The following is a 26386-nucleotide window of genomic DNA, read 5'->3' as shown; positions in this document are numbered from 1 at the left end:
TTCTTTTAAAAGTTCACTTTCCGTGATTGACTTGCAAGAAAAGAATTTCTTCTTGTTTAAGAGCTTAAGAATCTGTAATTTTTCATACGAGAATTTTTTTAAATTACGCCATATATTTTCTATTTTACGCTACAATTCTAAGAAAAATGAAAATTTGAGTACTATGCTATGTCGGAAGATTCTCTGCATCGGAAGTATTTAAATTAATCAATCCTAAAGTCATGTTGAAATACAAACATTGTCTTGACGGGTAATTTTTAACCACATTAGCAAAATAAGCTTTGTAATTTATAATTAAATATTTGTCTTTTCAACTTTTTTTATAAATGGAATAAATTTGATTGAAAAATTCTACTTGACACTTATTTTGCTATAGAAGGTGTAAGAACAAATGCGTGTCATATTTTCAGTAAAGGTCAACAAAATCTAAGCAGGGAAAGCTTTGCGATTTTAAGCTAGAGCTACATTTTATGTTTTCCGGCCCTATCTTCAATGGCCCTAGATCGTCGGTTCTCAACCTTCTGACTAACGCGTAAACTGAAGAACTTTAACACCACCATTATATTTTAAAATGATTATTTTTTTAGTTTCTCAATAGAAATGTTAAAAAAATATTTTTTTGCCATTTGCACAGCCTACTGCTATTTGTATTAAACACGCACACGTAAAAGATATTAGATTAAAAATTGGTGGAAGTTTTAATTATCAAAGTTAAATTCATAATGCGTTAATTCTAAACTTTAGTGCGAAATTTAACCCTGTTTATGACAGACCAATTTCTTTATATATGGCCTTATTTCAGTTAGCTTTAACCGTAAGTTAGGATCCACTTTTAATTTTTTTCTGCATTTATTTTTTAAATAAAGAATGGAAGAAAATCCTTGTTGTCACAAATAGGTTGTATAAAAAGGCAGTAAAAATTTAATAGCTGTATTTCAGATGCTTTTAAATTCTTTTTTTCGGTTCAGCCAGAAGTTAACAAGTGTGCAATTTTTGAAAATTTCAGTTTCAGTTCGATCAAAGGAAATTTCTATCAATTCTTCTTTTTTTTCCACGAGATTTTTTAACTTAATAGCTTAATACTTTGTTTCTTTCCGTACCACCTATTTTTCTCTTGCGTACCACCAGTGGTACGCGTACCATTGGTTGAGAATAGCAGCCCTAGATTATTCCTGCAGAAGTTCGACAATACTTGGCCAGTGAACTTATCTGTTTTCGTGAAGTCCAGACTGCTTTTCTCTGTTTTTGTTCGTTTTATTTTGCATATAATGTTTAATGCCTTAGTTAATTTACTTTTGTAAGCCTCATGTTGTACATCTATGGTGCACGGGGATATTGTACGTGTTCAAAATTTTAAAAAATGTAAAAACTCAAGCGAGTTTGAGAGTTGAGATAAGATTAATGTGTAGTTTTCTTTAAAGTATTTCAAATTATTTAGCGATTCCTTTTTAATACCAACTTGTAGAGACATTAGGTATTTTTTGGAAGCAGGCAAGATGAAAAATTAGCAATCGCCTTCGCCGGGAATCGAACAACAGACCTCTGAAATACCGGCTCAGTGTGCTGACTACTACACCACAAGGGCACGCTAGGAAAGCGGGAGAAATACCTTACATACTTCCCTTTTTAAAGGACGACTGGGGTTTTTAAGAGACCCAATCGCCAAATCCCGGGTGGGGAGAAATCATCATCCACCAACCTTTTAGTTCGGACGCCACTGTAGAGACATTAGGTATTTTTTGGAAGCAGAAAAGATGAAAAATATGCAACCGCCTTCACCGGGAATCGAACCACGGACCTCTGAAATACCGGCCCAGTGTGCTGACCACTACACCACGAAGGCACGCTAGGAAAACGGGAGAAATGCCTTAAAAAGTTACTTGGTTAACGGGTTAAGCTTTCTAATTTTTCCTGCACCTTGATTTCAACTTTTGAATCCACCGGTGCGTAAATGAATCATTAATGATTTAATGGGGAAACTTTTGCGTAATTACAACTGTATTGCGTAATTACAATCGTATGGTTAAAAATGAAATTACCCGCAATTTTATTATTTATAAGTCAGCTTTTTTGTACGACTGTCAATGTTATCTGCCTCTCACCATGCAACTGGATCTGTATTCCTGTAGGGGAATTTTACTCCTGCAGAACTAAAATTTTATGAAACTACCTGTACACTAGGTTAAGTTTCCTATCTTATAGCAGATAATCATATTACGCTATCTCTTGTACATCTAGTTTTCATCATAATTAATCAAGAGTAGCAAATTAGATGTCATAGGCTTTGTACATCTAGTTTATGCATTTCAGCAGCACTAAAATGTAAGTTTTTTTTTAATTAATTTAAGTTTGATTTTACCTATATTTATTGTTTTTCGCAGTGGCGGACACTAACCATTACAGGCATTGGCTACTACTAAGGTCAGAAGCGGCGATTTCTTTATTACGGAAGCACCTAATAGGTGAGCCACCGTTGTCTCAATGAAAGGACAGACAATTTGCATCCGTGCTTTCTTCGGCATTCAAACCCTGGCTCTTTGGTACTGTAGTCAGACTTACTGACCACGTTCCCGTCTGAGCGGCTTATATATATTTATATGTTTGTTAAACTGGCAAATTCTTGAAGGTATAGCTCTCTAAAACACGTAAAGTAAATCTAGAATTGACTCAATAAAATCAGGTAAATTTTGTACAGATTGCAAAAGAAAAACAAATGATGAGATATAGCCAAATTTTCTTCTCTCAAATCAAAGGAGTCAAAATCAAAAGTCATAAGGAGTGTTTGATTATTATAAGGTTTGTCTATTTTACGTGCTAACATTACATTGAATTCAAACTTCATAAAATTGTATTTGGATTCTCCTGTGTTTTCTAACTCGTTCAATAAAATTACAATAAACCTTTCTCGTGGCAATTACCTCTTTATGAAAAATCATCTCTAAAATCTTGTAAACTAAGATTAAACTTAAAATTTTGCGTATCATAAGCGCATACAACATTCAGTAATTATTTCTTTCGGCAACTTAATGGTTCTGCTGAATCGAAATGCTTTATTTCAATAAAGTCAAAGCAGTTTGTTGTAGATTGCTCACACAATCAGAAAAAAATTCCTCATTATCATAAAGTTGGTAAAAAACTTTACTAAAAATAAAAATGCTTTCCAAATTCCTCAACATTTTCCAGTAAGAACCAGAAAATTTCCTTTTTCAGTCTTTAACCATTTCTTAAGTCGTGACACCTTTTTTCCTTTAATTCTGGTAATTTGATAGTTTGCTTATCACGAAATGCCTTTCACTCTTAAGTGCAGTCACGATTTTAAGTGTTCTTTCGTATTAATGGGTTATTCGAGTTCGAAGCGTCAACTTTTGCTGCTAATGTATCTTAATTCCTCCTAAAGCGAAACTGGAGAATGGTCATAAAAATCATGAAAACTTCATCGTAATCATTATCACGAGCTGGACTGGATTTCTTTTTTCCAACTAAAATAGCACTGCTGAAAATTATTTTATTTAAATGACAATTTATTAATATTGGAGGTTATAGAACTAAACTAGTTTTGCAAGTATTTTATATTCAAAATGTATCTTTTTATATGAGAAAGATTTTTCGTAATGTATTATTACAAGAGTTCTTTATATCACGTGACAGCATCGGAATTCTAAAAAAGATACTGTTTTCCCCACTTAGGAAAATTTTAAATCGAAAAAAAAAAATTGATTTATTTGAGCGAGATGATGACAGTATTTTTATGCGACGCGGCAAATTTATTAGATGATACTAGTTATTTTTTATTACAATGCCAATGACATCATTTTAAAAAACTTCACTTCTAGCTAAAAAATGTGAAAATTAATAAAACTATTAATAAAACTATCCTAGCGTAACAAACGAAAATAAAACTTCATTTGTTTTTATCTGGTTGTAATGAAAGTTTTCCACCACAAAAGCGTTCTTAATAAACTAAAAAAAATAATAATAAATAAAGCAGTACCTTTAGTGCGGGTGGTAATAACAACCAAAATCTATGATTATCTGCTAACGTTCTGGTAGTTTTTCAAAACCTTCGGCTGAGAAACTTGGTGGCTGTGAGTACAAAAGCAGATCAACCTCATTTCGGACGTATAATGTGAAGAATTGAAGATAGCACTTACAAGATGTAGTGGCAGGTGTGAAAAAGATAGAAGTCTGAAGGAACGATGTCGGGACTATATGCTGGATGTAAGAAAGGATCCTATTCGAGTCCGTACAGAGTCCAACCGGTGAATGCAGACACGTGTGGTCTTGCATTATCTTGATGGAATATTACCTTTTTGCGCCAAAACTCACTTCGACGTTTTTCCTTGATAGCAACGTCAACACGGACTGGCATCCTCGAGGATTTTACCTTCTTCCAAATACTCTTTGTGTATATTACCACGGTAATCCCACCAGATACAAAGCATAATCGTTTTTGCTACTTAAACTGCGCTTTGCGACATTGCCGACGAGTTCACCGGGAGCTGACTAGCTTCCTTTTCGGCCTGTGTTGTTAAAGCAAATCCATTTTTCATCTCAAGTGACAATCCGGTCCAGAATTTTTATCCTTGCTTTGATATTCGAGCAGATTAGTTCAGGCTCGAAATCGTCTGTCCTTATCTGCTTGAGTCAAATCATGAGGCGGGCCAAAGCGCGCTGTTTCTTGAATGTCATAGTCTTTGTTTTTGAACTTTCGGTACTGTTAACGCCGAAATGAAGTGAAGACAGTATAATGTTTTGTATTGTTTAAGCTTACTGGATCTGGCAACTCATTGTAGAAAAGTATACGAGGTAAGCTGGCCGCCATTAACTTGTTGTGTGCGAACCATGTGTTCTAAGGTGGTTAAGTTAATATTCTTATGTGTACGTTATTTAGGATGGCTAGAGAGACCATCCGAGTAAAAATTATGAAGCTCTTATTGTGTGTTAGCTACGTTAAAAATTATATAGTCCTGTTGATGCTGTGCTGAACTTCTTTACTTCGGTTTTAGCGTGATAAATTGCGATAAATCAGAAAGGCACCAAACTTTCACAGCGTCAGATTATACAACATTAGTACCTAAAGCTATACAGATGATTTGGTAACATTCTGTAGCTGATATTTTGCAACAAAAGTGAAAGTAAATGATGGTTCTAATCTGGTAGCGTGATAATGCTATTTCAGACACCTTGTACTTAATTATTACGGCTTTTTTTTTTCGGGGGGGGGGGAATTTCTGAATATGGTGTTCTAAAGCAAGTCTCTTTCTTTCAAATGCCAAAAATCTCTTGACAAATTATGATTAAACTGTTTGCAAATACTATATTTGGTCAAATATATTAGAGATTATATTTGGGAATTTGCATGGTGGGAAACTTTCGTTAAAAAGTGTTATTACTATACTAATAAATATTAAACTCCTTTCGAAAATATTGAATAAACGTTAATTGCTTCGATTGTAATTTTCGCCGAAACAAACCGAGGCAAATATTAAAATCGAAACAATTAAAACCAAGGCAAAATATCAAATTCTCTTCGAATAAATACACATAAATAAAATCATTTTCAGGAAATAAATAAAATTGCTTACGTTTTATTCCTGTGTCAGTAATGTAATCCAAAAAAAAAGTTCATCTGAATAAATATGCAAATCGTATTTGGATAAAACTATGCCTTTCTAATACCAGTTAGTACATTTTTTTTAAATTATCAAAACAAATGGATTCACAAATATTCATCAAGTATTTTAAATTTAAGGTATATCTTAATAGTCCCTTCAAAATATATTTTCTCTTCAGGAAATTCAAAAATAAAATAGAAAAATTTTAAAGTCTCTAATTTATAAAACAGCAGATATCCTTAAGTAAGGCTGCATTTAGATTTTCAAGAATACTTACATTCTAACTTGGCTCTTCATATATTAAAAGGCAGACACAGATATCTTAGATAAACTGCATATCTACACCATGCAATGACTACTTTACATCTGCTTGCTACTTTAGATTAACGATAAGATAAATATATATTCACCGTGTGTCCAAAAATCTCGGAGTTCAGGCATTCACCGTGTGTCCAAAAATCTCGGAGATTGGATTAATGAAAACTAGAGAAAACTTAAGATGAAGATTTTAATGTATTCAGGTGTACTACGCAGTCTATCCTCACTTGAGAACAACGCACATAACTTTCATGCAACCTTGGACCTTATTTGGGCTGTTATTGAACTTGCTTGTCACTGTGACTTGAATGTCAATTACGTCGTGATTACGTTGACCTTTCATATAAAATCTGATTTTCGGGAATAAATAAAAAAGTCACTTGCCGCCTCAATTTAGGTGAATTTGCAGAGTGTTTAAGAACTGGCACATGCTTTTTCGCTAGAATAAGCGAACTGGGCTACAGCTGCGACCGTATGAGCCGACATGTTATCGTTCAGCAATAAGAAACCCCCCTCTTCCTATTGCTTCGGACGAACCCGCTGAATTCTCTTGCATAATGGATCCACCACCACCTGGGATTAACATTCTCAATTTTATCCCAGTTGTGAGTAGATACCAAGGAAAAAATTCTGTCTTCAAACGTTTCCAACGGACATTGTATATTTCGTAAAGAGCATTGTAGAGTCCTTAGATTTTCTTGAAGCGGAAGACGTGAAAAATATGCAATGTCCTCGCCAGGATTCAAACCTGGACCTCTCGATGTGCTATCGTTACACCGCGAAGACTAGGCATTAGGGGACCCAGTCACCAAATCCTGATGATGACGAATTACAATTGACCACCTTTTAGTTCGGGCACCACTGTGCAGACACTTTTTAAGCAGGAGACGTGAAAAATCTACAGTGTCCTCGCCGGAACTGTAACTCTAGTCTTCCCGAATACGAGTTGAGAGTGCTACCGTTACACCACGAAGACGTGTTGGAAGGAATGAGAAAATACCTTCTAAGCACAGGGTTTCTTAAACTGTGGGTGCTGCATAGATACTGTAATGCATAGAGATAGTTGCTGTTGAGAAATTATTACTTTCATTAAATGTATTGCCATTACAAGGAACTACAGTGGAACTAAAATATATAGCAATTCAAGAGAGAAAAATTCTTTCCACTAACAATCTCATAATTAGTAGCTATGAAGAATTTCAAATCTGTCAAAGATATTATCAATGGTACTGTAAGTTTTGATATAGTGTAGTATAGTCAGTATAGTTCTACACAAAAAAATCAGTTCTGCTTCCTACTGTTTTGCTTTTTGTACTGCTAATGCAGAAAATCCTATTGTATAGCTGTGAAAATCCTATTGTATAGCTGTGCAGGCATTGCTGCTACACAGAAAGAGAGTTAAATGAAAATTCTGTAGAAACTCTTATATTTGCTTAGTTTCATGAGACAAAAGAAATAGACTGTGTGCTCATCGAGATTTGAAGAATGTATCTTTCAGTTGCTACAGACCAGAGTTTCTTCAGCTATGGGAGGTCTCGGGACTTGTAATAGGGATAGCCAAAAATTTGGAAATTTTGATATTTCTTTAACTTATTCTAATAATTTTATAATTACCAAATATTTTTACATAATGTATCTTAAAATAGATTAAGGTAAGACAATACAATCAAAGAAAAAACGAAAACGTTTCGACGTTTTTTTATAATAGAAAAACGTTCGTTTTAATTTAAAAATTAAAGTCAACGACCTGAAACTGCAATAGAATATTACAGTACAAGTGAAAATTGACTGTTTCACTCACGCATGTGTCGGATTTGCGCAGTACTTATGGGGTCCTCCAAAATTTTTGGAAATATTATGGGGTCCTGGAGCTCGCGAAAAAATCTTAGTGATAAAAAGGGGTCGCGACTGGAAAAAGTTTAAGAAACCCTGTTCTAGCATAACCGATAAATGGCCATTCCCGATTAACGCTTTCGAGTACGTGCTACGGGGAGGGGGGGAATGTTTAGCGCTATAAGCATAATGAACACTGTAAAAGTTAAGTAATTTTTTTTTATTTCTTTTCACCCCCTTTTGGATTAAGAAAAATAATTTCTTAAGCAGTTATTAATATTTTTATCAAGGCATTTTTCTAATATAAAAACGCAATATCTGATTACAAAACATTTTAAAAATTTAGGTGCTGTTTTGTGTTCAGATAATAAGTTCGTATACAGTTTTAAATAAGGTTTAAAATGTTATGCTTCTTAATTGATTAAACGAAAATAATCAGTTCAAAAAATATTTCCTACATTATTTATCTTCGATAAATACAGACAAGTTATCCCGAAACATGAATGAACTGTCTGTCCCAAAAGAAAAGTTCTTTTCGCAGGGAATTTTCAAATCTGAATTCATTCTCTATTCATGAGAAAGACCATGGAAATTATCATGTAGCTCATCTATTTTCCAGAAGCTGAGCTTCAGGCGAAACCGCATTATTCTTCGGTTTTAATTTGTTAGCTACCTGTGGGCTTAGAAAATAATTGTGATGAAACTATTAAAAGATTAAGAGTTTATTACAAATTGTACATTTAGTTCGGAGCTTCAAACAAGTTCTTCATTCGTTTTGTTGCTCCAAATTAATTTTTATATGCTTTAAGACTACAAACAGGTAATTCCTTGTTAAAAGGTATGTAATAATTATTCTATTTATTTTTTAATCGAAGTCCTACATTGCGGGTATGGAATTAGCATAACAAAAAGTAAATTTCAAATACAGATAACGTATATAAAGAGTACACATAAAATTCTAACACACTAATTAAGCTTGATCAGATATTAAACAGCACTCATTTTCAAACGTCGACTTGCAGGACGCTAAAGCCAGAGTGCAACTTAGGCACAGCTGGTGGGGTTAAGTAACAGCAAGAAGCGAGTGCTAGAACCTCTAATCTAAACAATCCAAATCTTTAGCTTAAATATAAAACAACTAATTTGCATTCTGGTGAGGTATACGGAAAGAAGAAGTAATGTAAAGACCTAAATCATAATGATTAATGCAAGCTTATGCTTATGAAACTCGATAACTCTTGCCAAGCCACGAGGATGACAAAGGCCGTGGTGATGGCAAAGGTAGTGTAACGTATCAGACAACTTTGCAAACCCTTATGTATGATAAATATTGTAACAGAAGACCATTGGGTGAGCAGATGAGCCGCCCTCAAGACTTTCAGATTTATTGCTCACTCAGTGGGACCATGCTTATTTAAAATTTTATATTACAATGAAAATTTGATTTTGATGTATACATAATTTTGACATATACTTGACATACATTGACAGAATTCATATAAATATTAACAGAAATTTTGATGGTTCGTACATAGAATATAGAATGCACAATGTAGAATACAAATAAAGATTTAGATACAAAATTTTGGTTATATACATAATATAGGTGTGTGTGTGTGTGTGTATTTAATTATGGCAAAGCACACTAGGGCTATCTGCCTAAAGGGAGGGATGCCTTCGTGAAGGACTTTCTAAGGGAAATTGGTTCGTATACACGTTACACATGGGGAAAACCACGAAAACACCCATGCAGCCAGCCCGTTCGTGGGATTCGAACCTCAGACCGAACTACCAGTGTTCAGCGACTTTACTGCTCGGCCGCTGGGGGGCCCATAAATAATATAGTATTTTTATGATTTGTTGAAATGTAATAATAGTTCACAGTTGATAAATAGTTTATAATTCATAAATAGTTCACTATTCATAAACATTCACAGTTCATAAGTCTGTTAAAGTTTATTTATCTGTTGAAGTTAATAGTTAGTCTCAAGTAAGTTCTGATAAATTTTATAGTTAGCCTGGAGTAAGTTTTCGTATTTGTTAACTGAAGGTGTGCTGCTTTGAAGTGATGCTAATTATATCGAAATAATGCTGATGTGGAATTGTGATGCCTTAATTATATCGAAATAATTATATCGAAATAATGCTGATGTGGAATTGTGATGCCTTAATTTATGCTGCCTTTAGATTATCACAATTTTCTATGAGATATTCCATTAAATTTTGAAATTTTTTGCGGAGGGGTTTACTTCTGAGTAGTGTTTTGAACCATCCTTGGGCATTTTCCCTTGTGAAAGGACGAAAGTGGAGGTCTTTAGTGATTGTACATTCAAACAGGTAATGATCTATTGTTCCTATTTTATTGTAAAATATTGTAACAGCAAAACGTAACTTAATGGGAAAATATCTGATGTGGGCACCACATAACTTATTTGTATGGTCTATTAAATTATACGCATTTTTTGCTACACTTCATTTAAACTTATTTCTTCGAAATTTATTAGAGATGTATTTCTAATTCAATCAATTCAGTTCTCACTTCGCGGCGAGGTAAAAATATATAAAAGCTCAATCTTCATTAAAAGTTGTAAAATACAAAAAAGCAATTTGGCCAACGGACCGGAAAGTAAAATATTAGGTGCACAAAATTTAAAGTTACGCTTTGGTCCCACCGGGTAAATAGGCGCTGAAGTTGATGAACCAATTGACTTAATTCGCTATTTTACCAATGAAGAAGAAAATAAATTCAAATGTAAACAAACGGCGGCCTTGTTAGGCTTAGTTACTGAAACCTTTAAATTGTTAATAATTCTATAACTATTGCATGCAGACCTTAACTGGAACTTAAGAGCAACATAAATTAATCACATTTAAAACAAAAATGCACAATTAACCAGTGTATAAGAATAAAAATCTGAGCTCACTGAGTCTGGTAACAGACTGACAATATACAATGTAGATAAATTGATACATACATACATAGGTTTGGCGAGGCCGATTCCAACGAAAAAGAGCTATAACTATTCGTTTTCGAGTTATGCGAGCTACATACGTACGTAGATATGTACAGTCATCATGAAAAAATTCTGAATTCGTTTTAAATCCGTTTTGGAAAAAAGAGTCCTTTATTTTATCCGAACGCACACATGTCACGCAAAAATATCGTTCAAATGGATTCGAAAGCAGCAAAAATGATATTTTCAATGAAATATTATACCCGAAATTTTTCGCGGTTGTCATACTTCCTTTACTTCGTGCAAGAAAGTAAAAAATGGGAAGATTAACATAAAGCTATTCCTAACTTCAAAAGAATTAAACATAAAATTAAAATGCATGTTTTTCTTGAAATTTTTAATCATGTAAATTACTTACTTTCGTTAAGATACTGTTGAATATTTTAATTCAATCGTGTCTTAACGAAAGTCAATAATTCCCGTTTTCTTTAATTCATACCTAAAGAAATATATTTCAAAAATATTAGTCAAAATATGCTGTCACTTTAAGTATTTTTAAGTAACGTAATACATTTATTTCTTAAAAACTATAGTAATAAGAAAGTGTCCAATACCCCCACACAAGAGGAAAGAACATGTAACCTTTGATCCCGTTTTCGATCGTGTTGTTCCTTCTAAATTCCGACACTTACGCGTATCTTGTACGAAACTCCAAATTAAAAAAATAGAAGCGTGAGACTTTCATTCATTAGTATCTCCGATTTTGTTTTCCAAAACGGAACTGCTTTTCGAATAATCACGATTTTACCCATTAAGGAACAAAAAATTAAACAAAAATATCAATAATCAAACACTGAATCATTAAAAAATTCCAAAAAGAAAGAAGAATGTTCAAATTAGCGTTTCTACATAGATTGGCCTTAATGATTTAATCACAGCAGCTCCAGATGACCCCAAGAATCTTTTAACAAAATTGAGGATAACGATTGGTAACCTATGGCGTTATACGCGTGATGGCATTCATGGGTAAAAGGAAAAAGACAAAACTGACTTCCCTATTCCCACACATCCAACTTATTTCATCCTCTTTTTCACTTTTACCTTCAGGAAAAATCAAGAGTGGGGGAAGGAAGGAACGGAAGAAAAATCGCCACCACCACAGAAGCCCTCGAAGTTCCATATGTACCTCCAACCTGTAATTTCGGGTTCAGAAGGGTCAAGCGGCACAACTAAAATTCACAACCGGTCATCAAGGTGATCACTATGCCCATAAAAGAAGAAAGGGGAAGAAAAGGACGCGCATGTGCAGTCATAGTCATTACCAGTAGACCTAATTGCACAGGTTGGAGTATTTACAACCGAGCCGGCGCCATTGGGAAAGCTGTGGATTAGCCGAAACCTTGAATAGGATATTCGGTGTCTGGGATATTTTAATTTCAAACTGTATATTTTTCGTATGTAAATTCTTATGGCAGTATAACGTGTAATTAATACTAGTTTCCTGTGAATTTTTCAATACGAACTCTCGAATCTGCATAACACATATTACTACACGCAACTCCATATAACAAGACAGGTGGATTCTTAAACAAAATGAGATGTCTTTGCTATATGAAAGGCAAGAGCAAGCTGAGGAAGACAGGAGACCTTACATTAGCTTTCAAAACTTAACAAACATGCACTTATTTACGTGAGTAATGATGAGAAATCTGTTTATTTAACGTATCAATAAGTCACCATATATGCAGTGTTTTTGTTCAAGAATGATAGGATTTCAGGTTGAAGTCTCTTCGAATTGTGTATTATGTGAAATTGCTTTTATTTGTTAAAAAATTCAGTGGAAAAACAAGAGAACAAAGTTATTAAGTTTAATATATGCACATTAACAGTAAGAAGGAAATTATAACTATATTCATTTTATTCTAAAACCTCAGGTGTAACACTCACAGTTACTTGTGTCATTCTCTCTTTAAAATGGCTAATACTGTCAGTTTTTTAACTGTGAACCTCACTTTTGACAAATTCTCTAAGGAATAAATCAGAGGAGTAAGTTCAGAATACCTTCTGGGCCATGAGGTAGGTCCATTTCTACGAATACAAAATCCTGGAAGGTCGATGATTCTTCTCGTTTTATTCGCGATTCTCAAAGTTGGATATAAGTGTTCAATCTTTCTGAAAGAAAGTTGCAACTTAACGTCTTCAAGTTCTTTTTGATCAAGTGCAGGAAATAAAACAGTTTGTAATGTGCCGAGGTATACTTTGCAACTGATATTAATTTCAACAGAAATAAAAGATCCAAACGGCAACATCAGACTTGAGCTTAGGAGAATCTCGAATGTCTTCATATGTCATGCAAATACTATATATCCTCAAAATGGGGTAATTTACTCAACCATGTATATGGGATGTGGCATCATCCTAGAAAAGAATATATTTAAGAATTTTTGGTTAAGTTCCTGTACCATACTTACAGCACAGATAAATCCACAGTCTTTGGTCTTATGTTTAATTGAAGAAACATCATCTTTTTTGAGCGATTGAATTGAATCAAATCGTTTCCAAACCATTTTATATAATACATATTTCACATAGACCTCATAAAATTCATTGATTCTAGGTAATTCTGTATGTTAAACAAAACAAGCTCATATCCTTCCTATACTATCAATGAGAGCTACTAAACGTTAATGACTTCTTTCTGGCAAAATTTCCCCATTTCCTGAGATTTCTATAGTAATTTGATTTATATGCTCTGTTTTGTTCAAAAATCTATTATTTATATCATCTCTCGTTTATTTGTGTTTATCTGGCACATCTTTGTAAATTTCTCAATTTAAAATTTGTATTCATCAGTTATATGCTCGAATTAAAATATCCGAATTTTTTCAAGTAGCATTAAAACTTCAGATTGTAATTTAATACCTCAAAGAATTCTTTAAAAATTAAAAAATATAAAATAAATTAAAAATATGAAAAAAACATAAATATTTCACATCTTCTTTTAAATAAAAATAATGTCTCTTGCTGTCAGACACATGAACCTTTACTGCCGAGCAAAAAAAAAAAATTCATTTAATTTCGAAAAGCATTTTAACTCTGCATTTACTTCTTAAAGGCAAAGTTTTACAAAACTCAAAAATATCAAAGATTAAAAACGTATATTACCAACTGAAAGAAATGAAAACAGAAATATTTTTAAGTTTTTCAAATCTATGTATGCAACAAAATTTTATTATGATTATTAAATTATATTCTAGCATACACAAGAAATGAAATGAAAAGCTTTGGAATCTATCAGCTGTATGTTGTAGAGATTATTAAATTTTTCAAAGAAGAATACAATGAAAAGTGAGTTTCTAAAAATACACACGTTACAAGCAAAAAAAAATTCGCTTAATTACTTTTAAAACGTACATAGGTGCATATGAAAACACCTTAATTATGAGGGCTTAAAATCAGCACCAAGAGAATCAATTCTTCCGCTAATAAATGCCCAAAAATATATTTAAATGTTCGTCTTTTACGCAGTGAGATCTAGTTTTCGGAAAGATGGTGAACGTTTACAGGCAATTTTCGTAATAATTACGTATATTGACAAGATAATTTAAAAAGGTATTAAAATTGTTTTAGCTTTTTCATTAATCATATCTTTTTCATTAATCATATTAAAGCAACTGCTAAATTATGAAATTCATTTTTAAACTTCTGCAATGGGTTTAAAAGAAAAGAAACATTTAAATGGTAGTTTATAGTACTATACATATAACTCTACACTATACAAAATTAAATATATATTGTCTTCAATGAGGTACTCTAAGAGAATACCGGAGGAGCGAGAGAGGCATAGGTTCTGAATGAAGAGTTAGGGGTCTCTATAATTACAGTATCTTATTAAGCAGTACGTGAAAGGAAAATGCTCGGGAACCACTGCTTTAACCCATTCAAGTTTTAAGGAAATTTACAATTTTTTCACCGTCATCATTTGAAAAGTTTTATATTACACTTATTGTTTTTATCAATCCTCATTTTTTCCGGGTAATGTGGCAGCGTTACTTTTGCCCTTCTTGCCACTCAACAACTGTGATCTTTCTAAACATTCACACCAACTAAGCAGGAATTTCTCTCCCAGCTGAACTGAATTTAATTTTATCCTACCTAACTCTTCCATCTGACAATTAAACTACTGACAATGCTACTTTTTATCTAAACAATTTTGCCTTTTCTTCTGAATTCAATGTTTGTGTATTTCAAACGAGCAGTAAGAGGATAAACTTTAAAAAAAGGTAGTTAATAATTTAAAATTAACGCTAGAATAAGATGAAATTGTTTTAAAAATATTTAGTGTTACTTTAAAACAAATCTGATGCTAACGAACAAGAAAACGTACGTAATATATTACATATCTTTTCTTATAATTTCGAAATACCGCTTTCATAAATGAATGTAATTTTGGAAATAATAAGAATAATTAGGTAACGTCAAGAAATATATTCTTCGTGCATTTCCCTTATGAAAATGGTAGAATTCTGCTTCTCACCTCAGTTCAAGAAAACTTCACCCTATGCTATCGTTGAACTCAAAGAACCTAAATTTAAAAACTCCGACTCTCAGAGGGGAAAAAAATTCAATAAAAAATAGGAAAGATAGCTCTAAATCTCACCCCTGTGCCAGATAAAGATTTCGGAACTTTCTCGGCTAAAAAAAATTCCTCTGTTTGTGCAACAAATCCTCGATTTGACATATTTTTTTGGATGTCACCTCTATCGCCACCCCACCCATCTGTCCTCTCCCCTACATCCTTGCTTCGACTCTTTTTTATTGTTATTACAGCTGTACATAGTTTCTAGCACTGATTCAATGATATTTATGCAGTTTTCTTGTGAAGTATGGTCCGCTTCCGCATATGTACGCCTGCAGGGCGACAACAGTCATACTCGACATGGAGACGTGTTCTTTTCCAACCTCCCTTGCCCTCCCCGTCAACATTGTTTCCAGTAATTCGATTTATTTTTCAGATTGGTTGTCGAATAACATTCCAGCTCATATTTGTGAAGCTACTCCTGTGTGCGAAATATTGGATTTTTATTAAATAGATCTACCTTCTATTCTGGTTTATGTCTTCTGAAACGCGCTAACAAGCTTCAATTTAACAATTGTAGCGACAGCTTCGTTCTCCGCCTTGAGCGGATCATTGATTATTGTACCGATATAACTGGGTGTTTCAATACTTATTTAATTGATTATACTGTTTTTACAGCATAGCTTTTATTTAAATAAATAATGGAGGGTTGTACTTTGGAAGTCATAAAAACGTGTTTTAATGAAATGCATTGTTTGTGTTTTGACATCGGGGATTGTTTGTAATTGGAGTTAAAATTCTTTTCAATGCAGACTGTTAAGAACATCTTAGAAAAATTCCCTTTTGCTGGAACTTTACAGCGACTTCTCGATAATGACTTGTTAATGCATTATTGTAGCATCATGTTTTCTAAAAAGAAAACACTATTTTAAAACGCGGTTGCTTTTAAATAAATTGAATGGTTTTTGTTTAAATATTCATACCATCTCAAAACTTATGTAAGTTTATTAGGCATAATCTCATGTTATAAAAATTAATTAATTATATTATAGTGTTGTTCATGGGAGAGAAAATTCCCGAATATGTTTGAATTTGTTTAAGGAAAGATCAAGGTCCTATAGTGGCCTTTAAAGTGTGATACGCCAATCCACGATGTTCCATGCAACTTCTGTAAAGGATCCTTAAAATAAAGTTAAAATAAAAATTCGAAAATTTGTGTTAGTACCACGGGCAAAGAAAAACTCTCTGAAATAATTAGTCAAAAAATTAAAGTTTTATTTCTATTTTTGTTATTTTTGCCAAAAATTTTAATGAAATACATGAGATTTACGAATAAAATTATAATTAAATTTGAAACGAATCTGAAATTTTCTTGAATTTTTCATATCAGCATAATAATAATGAATATAAAGAAAAAACACTTTTACTTTATTTTAGTAGTTTTTAACTAAAGCAAAATTTGAAATCTTCATTTAACGAAAAGTAAATGTAAGAATATATTTTTAGAAAGATTTCTATACTTTTATAACGAGATGCAAGTGAAATTTAGTAAATGTAATGCACGAAAGTATAGTCAGAGATTCTATCGTACTTTTCAATTCACACTAAAAACAACCAAATCTATAAAAGTCGGAATGGCATACAAAGAAATAAAGAAAAGTTTAATGACATTCTAGATGTTTCTGTCCTTACTCCAATTTCTCTTCTGTAGAAACTGCAGTGAAATTGCTTATAAACAAAAATTTCTTAAGCATTTTTTAATCTCAGATGCTTCTTAACCAATTTGTATTCAGAACATTTTATCTCAAAATAAGAAATATTTAATCTAAGAATGTTCGCTAAGAATATTCGTAGTAATATTGCAAGATTTGGAATTTCGTTTTGAAGACAATAAATTATAGTATTATAGTTTATAAATATATAATAGATTTTTATAGTTTTATAGTTTTAATTAGAAATTCAAAGCGATCGGACTTCCACTTTTTTTCTGTCTTCCTAAGACGTGACAAATAAAACTAAAGAGGTATTTTTCTTTCATCGAGGAACTTTTACTTAATTATGCTATTCAGATCATAATTTAATTACCATTAATATTTTTCATTAAAGTGTTTTAGCGGTATCGGAAAGCGTAACAATAAAATGTAACAATTGAAATCGCTTTGTAATTTCTTTGACCACTCTGAAGAAAGTAAAAAATATCTTTCCTTACTCTTTCTTCATTTCATTAGTTTAGTCCGTTAATATGACAAATGCGTATCTCTTGATTGTTCACCTCATTAATGACCGAGTGTATAAGACGGCTAAATATTGATAGTAATCTCGAGTTAAATCCCAAACAATGAGCTGTCTTATTGAGTGTAGCGTGGGGGTATATAAAGCTATATCCACATATGCAACATGATATGAATATAAGTCATATTCCTTTGGTAACATATGAGCCACTTCATAGTTTTTGAGCCCTTCGTGGAGAATTTTAGTACTCCACGAAGACAATCTTTTCCTCAGACAGATAACCGACTAGCTCTTACATGGTTCCCATAAAAAATGCACGTCCTAAAAACAGGTCGTGCCGTTCTTTACGCCCCCTTTTAGCTAAGTGATTGGAGATGCATAACTAAAATTCTGGAAACTTAAGGTTAATTTTCTCAATACAATTTGATAAAAATATTTGCTAATAGTTCAAAATTTTCAGAATGCGGGTACAGGTAAGGAAAATTATTTAAATAGTTAATATTTATGCACATACAATAATAAATTCTCTTCGGAAAATTAAGTATACGGGACTCATTTGTGGTATTGTGGATTGAGAGCTGCTAAAGTTGCAACAATCGCAATATTTTCAGTGACTATTATTAGACGTTAATAAATCTAATCTTTCCAAAGTTCTGAGATGAAAAGTTGTCGGTTTTTAACTCCTTGTACAAAGTAAAAAGGAAATATTGTAATAGCGAAAAATTTCGGATATCATACTTCAACATAAATATCCATTTTGATCATTCTCGAACTCATCTAGACGATTTCTTGCCTGGCGTCTGTAAGCACAGACAGAATAAAGACCTCTTTTTTTTTTTTTTTTTTTTTTTTTTTTTTTTTTCCAAAACGTTTTGTATAATGAATTTAAAAGAGTTTTTTTGTGACGTCTATACGTATGTATATATGTACATATATACGTGTCTATATGTTTACGTCTATAGTACGTGTCTCGTATAAGTCAACACCTATTAGTCGTAGAACGCTGAAATGTTGTACAGGGGACTGCTATAACATCTAGTTGAGCACCTCGCTTTTTTATTTTTTAAGCATTTTAAATGACGAAATTGACCACGATATTTAATTTAAAAGATTTACAATTTTTTATGTCATTTTCCTCTTGCCTTGAGAAATCAGTTGATTAAGTTACATTAATTCAAGGAAACAAGTTTAAATGAAGTGCAGCAAAAATGTAAAAGTGTTTCAAATGACGAAAATTGGCAGTGTCATATTAAAAAAATTGTTTTGCACAAGTAACGAATTCTAACTTTTAATGTGATTTCTCAGTCCCTATAGTAATATTTGAGAAAATTTGTAATCGTTATGAAAAAATAAAATTGCATGAAGTTTGACTCCCATACAACAAAAATTGATAGGGATGTTGAATTTCAGAATTTGTAATTTTGATGTCATTTTCAGCTTGCCATAAGGCATCGACAAATTAAGTTAAAATAATTCTAGGAAACAGGTTTAAATGAAGAATTGCAAAAGTACAGAAGTGTTTTAAGTGACGAGAATGTTTTAGCATTGTCAGTTTTTTTTTTTTTTTTTTTTTTTTTTTTTTTTCAAATATTAATTTTGTTGCAGTAACGAAATCTAACTTTGGGAAAATTTTTATCTTCCTTATTAAAAAAATAAAAACTCAAGATGATTCCCGTACGATAAAAGCTCACCGGCGCATTTAATTTCAATATTTGCAATTTTTGATGCTATTTCAACATGTCTTGATCGCTATATTAATTTAGAATAATTAGGGCAAACAAGTTTAAATGAAGTGCAGGAAGAATGTCTATAATTTAATAGGCCGTACTAGGAAGTCATATAATGTCCACATCAGATTTTTTAGATTCTGATTCGAAATGAGTACTGAAGTGAAGGTAAAAGTGTAAATATTAAAAGTATAATATATAAAAGTGTAAATAAGTTAAATTCTGATCGATCCTTATCTATAGAAAAAATTTTTAACTTATTATGAGTAATTTAAAATTTAACATATGACCTTAAATTTTATGTTTGAAAAATTTCGATGATGAATGATTTATTAATTATTAATGATTTTTAATTAATGATTTTTTTCTGGCGTGTCAGTTATGAGATTTTCAAAAAAAAATATTTAATACAGTTAAATAAACTGGGATAAATTGAAACAATGTTCTTTAGTTTTTTTGATTGATGCATAACATTTCAATAGAACACCAAATAACTATGCAGAGTCTCATAAAAGTAATAGGGATACTTATTTTTCAAAAATAATGTCAAAAATTTTAAACACTTTAAACTGAAACTATAGAACGTAACTTTTCTTTAAAGTATGTTTTATAAGGTATTGTCTCATTTCTTCAAGCATGCCTTCGTGGTGTAACGATAGCACCACTCACTCTCGGCGCGTATTTGAGAGGTCCAAGTTCGAGTCCCGACAAGGGCATTGCTCATTTTTCACGTCTCCAGCATCAAAAAAACTAATGACTCTACAGTGGTTTCCGAACTAAAAAGTGGTGGACAATAATTCGCCACCACCAGGATTTGGCAATTTGAGTCCCCTAATCCCCAGTCCCGTTTATATGCCTTTTTTACACTAAATAATTTCTTACCTCGTATAGTTGCAATTATTGTTTTAGGGGAATATTTTTTCTTCGAAATCATTTCTTTCAAATGCGTTCAACAGGGTTTAAATCTGGACACTCATGACGTGCTTGAGAATTTTCTGATAATTAAACAGATGCCAGATTCGCTCACTCACAATAGTCATTGTCTTTCTGAATACTTTTAGGTTTTGTACAATATATTTGAAATTATTTTGCAAGTTACGTTTTTGTGCAGGTGATTTCAAATTTATGTTTAAATTATCATAGTATTTATACTTATCCCTTAAACCACCAACAAAATCAAGGGCACAACAGGTGGCATATACTTCAATACCATAACTCTTCATTAATTATGGACTGCTGTTGAAATTATATTTAGTTTTTGTAATTTTTTTGCTTTTGCTTCATTACAAATTAACTTTCCAAATAGACGATGCTAAATTAACTTCCGCCATCAAATATAAACTTGTTTAAGTTTTATCAAAACTGTGATTACTACAACAATAACAATAAATAATTTTTGAACAACAACAAATAATTGTTGAAATTACTTCTCATGGATTTTGAAAAAGAAAGCATAAGTCTACTACATCTTTTACTGGTACAGAAATGTTTTCCTTGTCACCTTGCTACTTTACTTATGAGACACGACACCATTTTAGTAGATTGTGTTTTAATAAATATTTCATATAATTTATAAAGATTTTTCAAAGTTTGAAAGCCACCAATCTTTTATTATATTGTTATTTTTAATAATATCTCATATTCCTAAAAACAGCTGCGATAATCTTCCAACTCTTCTTGTTTTAAATTCCATTACGCTTTGAAAAGCATTTCATTACCACGAAAACAGTTAAATGCTTTAAATTAATCATATCACCAAATTTCCTAAGATGATTTTATTCTACAAATTTAATAGCAAATTATTTAGACTTCTGTGATACGACTTCCCAACTTTATGGAAGGCATATTAATTTTTAAGTTGCATATTTTATTTTTTGGAAGAACGTAAAAAAGAATATTGAGTAAGGTATACTTCAAGAAAAATCACATTTTGTAATTCCATTTTTATGACATTAAAAGTTTCGACACTACTTTCAAAAACTAACATTATTCCGTAACTTTTGCTAACTACTGTACTTCTTTCTTGTCAAGCAAACAATCATTTTTTTTTTTTTTTTTTTTTTTTTTTTTTTTTTTTTTTTTTAGATATAAGAATCATTATTAATCCCCAAATCGACCTTCTCGTATTTTTAATATAATTTTTATTTTCAAGCATTAGAAATTCATTTGAATATATATTGAATAATTAAGATAAATTATCTTAATTTAGTTAATTTAGTTTTAACTTTTTAATGAATCCTATAGTTCAGTAAAACCATCGAAACTAGTCCTGTGAAAATTTGCAAATGTAACGCTGATTTTTTTGTTAGACTTCTAAATTAATATATTGAATAGTTTAAATCGTTTGCAAAGTAATGATTTTAAATTTTTATTTCAATTTGTATGTTGATAAAATAAAAAACTCTTGCATTACGATCAATTTGGAAAAATTTTTCCGTATTTTTAACCTTCTTTGTTTTTTACAATTTTTAGGCCTACATATTATTGAAAAAGTTGACTTCGCATTACCTCTATGCACTCTTAAATTTTGGAAATGAAATCACATACTTTTGGTACATTTCATCTAGAATCGTTCTGTATTTACACGGTTTTGAACATTTTAAAAAATATAATATTTACTTATTTTATAAGAAATACAGTCTGTGAATTTAACTATTGTATCACCTTTCATGCAAGTTGATCAAGATAATTAAATTTATAATAAATTTCCTGTTTAAATTCATTTAGTTTTATATAAATATTTTAAAGCATAAAAAAGAAAAAATATTCTCAAAGTAATTTTACGATTTTAGAAATAAATATTTTTAAAAATAAATTTAATAATCTCCATTTTAAAATGGAGATCAGAGAACAATCATAACGATAATTCTTACGTATAAAAATGCTTAGATCTGTGTAGAATTAAAAAAGGGCCTTTCTGCATTTTTGTCTGAGTAAACACTATTCATACACACTTCATAAAAACATACGATAAAATCTTGTTATCAATTCTGGATTAAATAGTTAATATTTTTGGCATATTACTTTGAATTAATTACCTCTTATTTATAAATGTATTTTATTTTTCAGGTGGCTAAGATATTTTTATAAATTGCTATTTACCTTTGGTGAAGATCTGAAGTGAAATCAAAAATCAACAAGCTCTGAGATTGAAACAAATTTCATTTTAATCAAACGTATATTATGCAGATGGCATGTTTCAAATTTCTATAGTTATTTGGTATGATCTCTTTGCAAAAAATGTGTCTATTTTTTTATCTATAACGCTAGTTTAATATTTATTAAAATTATTTTAGTTTCATTTTTTCGAAGTATTTACCTCTCATTTATTTCCAGTATTATTATCCTTCTGATTGTAAATCATATTGCATTATTGATTGTAATTATCTTTATAATTACATTGGTGAAAATAAGGTTACTTGAAAAGTTATTGTAATTTAAATATTTTAAGCAAACGTAGCATTTGCCTTTACTCTCGGAATCAAGTAAAAAATTGGATTTTTTATTGATGACCGTACAGTATATGTGATTTTCTATTTATGCATAACTTTATTTTATAATCAGTTTGCTAATCCCCTTATCCCTTTCCGGCACGCTACCTTTTAAAGTCGGAGTTTTGATTTAAAAAAAAGGGTAGGCAGTCTAATTAGGCTTAGAGGAGTACACAAGTAAAATTTTGTAAAGATAGCACTTATCGTTTTAATTCTGTGGGTGTGTCCAAAGTGGCATACTGATTGAAAAGAGTACTGAAACGAGCATTGTTGTCAATGAACTGACCGATGAGATGCGGAGAAACAAAGAATACAGACTCTCAGTTGTCCTAGATTATCGGTGAGCCCGGTCTGGGCACACCTAGAGTTCGCCGTTTGATTTTAGGCAAGATTTCAAGGTAAAAATTTTAAACTAAAATAGAATAAGGAGATTAGCATACAGCCAAAAAAATAACGTAGAAATTTCTTTTCACACAAGTCCTTTTATGCCCTAAAAATATCTTTCTTTGAAAAATGAGGGTCTTAAAAAACTAAACATGGCTAAAATATATGGACTGGTTTGTGTTGAGCTGCCATCTACTCTAAATAAAGAAGGTTCAGAATAACCTATAGTAACCTATAAATCCTTTTTCATTCAATTTTTCTGTGCATACAGAAGGAAATTTTTAGGTGTGTCCAGACCGGACACACTGTGCCTCAAAGGGTTAAATTAAATTATTAAATAAAAACTTACTTGGTGTATTATTTGTCTCTTATTGCCCCTCCTCTTCCTTCGCGGAAAATTTTTTGCGGTCGCCTGTAGTTATATATAAAAAGGATGTAAAACAAAGTTACTGAAACAAAATAATGTAGAGCTCAATCTAAATTAAGCAATTTACTAGTATGTTAATTAAAAGGTCAGACATTTGGTTTTGTAAATTTAAAGTATAGTTTCGCTTCAGATAATGTTTTCGTGGAAGACAACATAGCCTACAGATTTCTTCATTTTCTAACAAAATCTTTTAAATCTGCTAATTGAAAATTAAACTACTTTGTTAAAAATATGGTACAGGCAATATTTGCTTCACTCAATGTTTCTGTCATTCAGCAAGCAATTTAATTTTATTATGCCTTGAATTTGCCATCATTATTTTGAATATCTCTTAGACCAAAAAGTTTATCATTGACTAAAGGCAAAATCTTAGGGCAAAAATTTTATCATTCGTTTTCCCGAATAATATGGGATTTATTAAGGTTTTGCGAATATTATATTTTTCTGTGAAAGTCAAATAGATCTGTTTATTTCATATTTCTTCTCATTAATTTAAATATTTTGTTATACTTACTAGGTAATTTTTGTACTTAAGTAAATTTTATGCTGCTCTGTGTTAGGATTTTATAAAAGTATACTGTAAAGTAGTTTTATTCAAACTAGAAGACTAAAATTTAAATTACCCCATGTTTTGCTGAAATCGAAAGAAAATTCGGTCTCGGAAGCTATATGAAGTCCTTTCTGTTACCTGCCAGTGCCGAACGATGCTTTCTAAAGCATGCTATTTAATGAAGAAAATCTGTGTATGTACAGTATAATGAATATAAACATAATTAAATTAAATGGTAAATCTTGATCTAAGTCAATGGTAAACACATTTCCCGAAAATTTGATTGATTCATAAATATAAACTTTACTTAACAAATGTACAAAATAACTTTTATATAACGACATGCTAATTGTGTTAGTGTTTTCTTTTTGGTGAAAATGATGAGCCCCCCCCCCTCTTCCCACATATTAATGTACATCCTCGACCGCAAAAGTGCCAGTGTAAATCCCAGACCACTGAAGTTTCAAGATTTTTCATTACTTCCTTCTCGACCATCCCCCCGAATTTTAATTTTCTCACCAGGATAAAATTACTACCGTGCCTATTATTATCATACCTGTGTCATTATTTCTAGGAAAAAATTAATCGAAATTAACCAAAGCTATTTTGTTGAGTCAACCAAAAATTCAAAATGGAAGCTCAAGGTTCGCTGCCGAAGTCAACGTCACTGGAGGCAGAATTTTTAGAACTTAAAGAAACATCGAGCAACAAAATTTAGGGATGTCAGTTTTTTTACAATTTAGAGAGGCATCAGGAAGTAGAATTTGGCCCCGCAGGAGATAATAACAAATGGCAAAATGCCCTGTAGATTGATATACCGTAAATGATTCTCAAATAAATTTTCTGATATATTTATTATATTCTAGAAAATTAATTTCGTTAGTTTTTAAAGCCATATGTTTTATACATTCCGGCTATAAATTTTAAATTGCCTTTATTCTGTGAGTTTATAACGTATAAAAGCAGTGTATAGAAATACTTCTTTATTTAATTTTATCAAATTTAAAGCTTGATAGATTATACATGAATTTTAAAACAATGTTTGCTAAATATTTATACCACCATTTAGTGTGCGTTAGAGCACATTATGATAGTTAGTTTTTAATACATTTTTTCTCTCTCTTTCAGGCTCACGTTTCTTTGGACACGTATAAAAAGGAAAAGGATATTAAAGTTATCTTGTGAAGCTTTTGTCTCATAAAATGCATTTTTTTCTGCATTGTATAACACTAATGCTTTTGTAAATGACCTTTGAAAAAAATTAATGTGAGCGTTATTATAGAGTTCTATTCATTTAATTTACTGCATTATGTAGGAAAAGCATTGTATACATATTAAACTATATTAAGAATAATCAGTTAATTATTTTTTCGTGTTACATTTAAGTATAAATTTCTACACTTGTTCAGTTGCTTAAAGTAAAAATTTATAAGAAAGTAATTTAAATTATGTTTCAAGACAAACGAATTCAAAAATAGCTTTATTGTTTAAAATAATGGGCGCAAAAGAGATATCTCCATTTCTTATGGAAAAGAAGACCTCCCGGAAACATACCTGTTTTGGGGTACATTAATGTATTATCACTCTTTTTCCCAAAAATTTATTTATATTTTCCGAATCATGTTGCTCTCATATTAATTTAGAAAACAGTCTATTTTATGTTGCATCAGCAGTGTTAGATGTGTTTATTCTTTAATTCAGACAAAATAACTAACTGAAATGTCACCATTCATATTGAAAAATAGTTACCTAAAATAGTTATTCCCCAATTAAAATATAGTTGTCCGAAATTATTCGCTCCCAAATAAAAAGTAATTAAATAGGATAAAAGGAGTTCTACTTTGAGCTACTTAGTACAATGTTAAAAAAATGTCCAGAGCGAATAATGTCTAAAATACTTTTTTAAAACAATGAACAATATATTGTTGATTATTTAAAAAAATCGTAAAGTTGTATTCAATCATCGATACATTATTTTATACAAAAGAATCACTCAGTATCTTCGCATAATCAATAACTCTCTTTCTTCTTTTCTCCCCCCCCCCTGAAATAAAAAAAATTCAACTCCTGATCTCTTGAGCTCTTGACTATTCATCCCAACGTCAGCATTTTAGAAATTCCCAAACCCAAAACACCTCAGCACTACTCGCATTTTGAGCAATAATAATAACAACAGCAGAAAAAAAAGTAGTGTAATCCGAAGTCTTAAAAAAGAATATATATGTATATATATATCGACAAAAGGTAAGGGGTGGCACAATTTGTTATTGAAACAT

The 26386-nt window shown here is 31.3% G+C and overlaps 1 long non-coding RNA gene across 2 annotated transcripts in view; it reads left to right on the top strand.

Annotated features, from left to right (window-relative positions):
- Window positions 1-25443, top strand: part of LOC118188664 (uncharacterized) — a 488598-nt gene extending 463155 nt beyond the window's left edge. For both annotated transcript variants that reach the window (XR_015040017.1, XR_004758143.2), the window contains exons 4-5: window positions 22328-22478; window positions 25239-25443. This is a non-coding gene — a long non-coding RNA (uncharacterized LOC118188664). The remainder of the gene's footprint in view (window positions 1-22327; window positions 22479-25238) is intronic.
- The last annotated feature ends 943 nt before the right edge of the window (window positions 25444-26386 follow it).

This window comes from Stegodyphus dumicola, chromosome 3 (genome assembly GCF_044657685.1).
Source record: "Stegodyphus dumicola isolate Sdum_Otavi_A_Nest chromosome 3, ASM4465768v1".
Taxonomy (NCBI): domain Eukaryota; kingdom Metazoa; phylum Arthropoda; class Arachnida; order Araneae; family Eresidae; genus Stegodyphus; species Stegodyphus dumicola.
Note: the sequence above shows the minus strand (reverse complement) of the source record. Positions and strands in the feature narration are given on the sequence as shown.